The sequence below is a fragment of the Gavialis gangeticus genome, unplaced genomic scaffold (assembly GCF_001723915.1).
Source record: "Gavialis gangeticus isolate Ggan-Ray unplaced genomic scaffold, GavGan_comp1, whole genome shotgun sequence".
NCBI classification, from domain to species: Eukaryota; Metazoa; Chordata; order Crocodylia; family Gavialidae; genus Gavialis; species Gavialis gangeticus.
In genome coordinates, this window is record NW_017729004.1 from 14,764,347 (window position 1) to 14,767,015 (window position 2,669).

A 2,669-nucleotide genomic window follows, 5' to 3' on the forward strand; every position below is an offset into this window, starting at 1 on the left:
GACACCAGGATGGGTAGGTGTGTCTACACAACCACGTCAAGAGTCAAGTACATGTCAGGCTGCCAAACCATGTGACTTGGCAGTCCTGCTATAGCTGGCTATATATATTATGCCACTGAATGGCAAAGAGACACCTGGACTTAACCCAATCCTGGATCAGGCCCCTGAGGTTAAGTCCCTGGATTTGTATGTTCCGATTTTGCACTCAGAGGCTCATGCTTCCTTGCTGCGGGCCAAATCCTTTCCGCCCCCACCCTGTGTGCTCAAATGTGACCAGCCCCACATTCAATAACAAATGCAGCTGAGGAGTGGGCATGCCACAGAGGCAATGCAGTGGGAACCTGTATCCTCCAGCAGAGCTCTGCTCCAAGGCAACTCTTCCCGAGTTGGCCAGGACCCATTTCAGAGAGGCTACAGGGGCAGCATTTATTAGCGAAACCCCTGGACCGTGGTACCTGCTTTGGAGAATTGTTGCTGGTGCTCCAGAGCCTGTGGAGAGGTTTAATTACTCCTCTGCTTCACACAGATCCTTTATACAAAGACTGTTTGAAGCGCACAGGATTTCACCTGCTACAGATTTCTTACAGAGAAGGAGCTGCCAGGAAAGAGCTTAGAACTGGCAAGGGAATGATAATGAAGCAGCCAGGGAAGCCCATTTTAAGAAGGGATGGTGTTTCTCAAGCATCTCTAGAGATAATTTTACTTGCTTCCTTATTAAAATGGCTATTTATGCTTTATAGTAGCAGGAATTTAACATTCTCTCTACAGAAGTATGTGGGAAATCTAAGCCCAAGCTAAGACTTTTTCCCCATAGCTCCCAGTACTCATTTATCAGTTAAAACCTTCCATCCCTATCCTTCTTTACTGCAGTCAATCCCTAGAACACTTCCAAGGTTTTCTGACTACTCTGGTATATTAGGTGGGATTACACCTCAAAAATCAATCCCAGCCAGATGTCTTTGACAGTTTTAAAGATCACTAGGAGACCGAGCACCGAGGGGCTGGCCAAGGCTGCAAGCCACAGAGAAAGAAAGGAAAAAACAAGCCTGAGCCTGGAGCTGAAGTTCTACGATTTGATCAAGAACAGCTTGCACCGTGCAGAGCCCTGGTCCTCAACAATTGCAGGGCTTATGGTCTTCTACATCTGCGTACCTCCACTGCTTCAACAGAACTGCTCCTCAGGTATATCCTGGTAAGTGAGGAGAATGAAACGTTCAGGCGACTTGGAAAACACCTGTTTCCAGAGCTGGAGAGCTGGACTGAAGGATGTCACTGCTGGCTGATGTGCTGAAGGGAACGCTAAGGCTTTCACAGACTACCTGGTGAGCCAAAGCGAGCAAATCACTTTCTACCACTAGCATGAAATTTTAAAAAAATGGAAGGAAAAAAAATACCCACACTCTCCATCCTCCTTTCCTGTTCCCACAACTTCTGGATATCAGATTAAGATTTCCTTTGCCATGTAGTCCTCCTTTCCAGGAAACGTCCCTAGGCCTAGTTATTTTGGGATTCCCTCTTGTGCTGGTTAAGTGCAGACAACACAAACTTTCTGAAGGCTCACTTCATAGACTCTTGGGGCCAGGATTTATTCTACCGATGAAGTATCTAAGTAGACTTAGGCACCTAAATGTGATTATCCTCCACCCTGTTCAACTCCTGAAAATCCATTAATCCATCTACTTTTGTAACACACCATTATCAGACCCATAAGACTGAGGCACAAAGAAGAAGTGAAGAGGAAGAGGAGGACCTACCCATCTTTTGCATTAACAATTTTTCAGCAAGTCAAGCCAGGTGTTTTAGAATTTCACTTAGGTGTCCAATAGGTGGAATATCATCTGGCCCTTGAAATCTATGCACCCAGCTAAATTCTTGCCCTTAGTGACTGCATCAGCAATGTGATATGCAGCCAGTTGCAGTGCGTGGGTTCTCACTATTCCCTCCCATGGATGTGGAAGAGGACCTGGAGTCCCTGGAATTATTCCAGAGAGGGAGGGCTGCCTCCCACAAGACAGTAGCAGCTCTTCTTCCAAACCCTGCCAGATGCTCCAGGAGGTTAGAGCCAAGCAACAATGTGGGATTAAATGCTTGTAACTGTGACAACATCTTGCCCAGTAGGGCTGTGCGAAGCTTCAGTAGCTGACTCGATTTGGAGGAGATTTGGCCTGATTCAGGGACTGAGTCCGAATTGAATCGGGAGATCAAGTAAAAGCTCCAAATCGATTCAAAGCATCCGAATCAATTCGGAAAAGCTTTGGAAAAGATTCGGCCAATTTGGAGATTTGGTCATAGACTAAACAGGCAGCTGACAGCTGCCTCAAGCTGGTAAATTGGTTGGGATTGGGGAAGGAAAGAGGTGGTGGGGAGGGAGGGATTAGGGCTGGGACAAGCTGCCCAGTTGGGGTGGGGGGGCACATTATTCAGGGAAGGGGGCAGGGGGGTGCCGGACACGGGCACGGCAGCACTAGGAGCAGGGGCTCTGCCCTGCTGCTGCTTGCACCCAGGCAGAAGGGGACAAGTAGCAGCAGGGCAGAACCCCTGCGGCTCCCCCTGCCGGGGCAGAGGCAGGCACAGCCAGAAGAGCCACGGGAGAAGCCCCCATGGCTGTGCTACCCGGCTCCATCCCCAGCCTGGCTCCAGCTTCTTGGCACAAAAAAAGCCCTGTACTC

General features: G+C 48.8%; 1 protein-coding gene across 2 annotated transcripts in view; it reads right to left on the reverse strand.

The window, feature by feature from the left end:
• PRKAG2 (protein kinase AMP-activated non-catalytic subunit gamma 2) overlaps positions 1-2,669 on the reverse strand; it is a 375,527-nt gene that overhangs the window by 237,495 nt on the left and 135,363 nt on the right. The window lies entirely within an intron of this gene.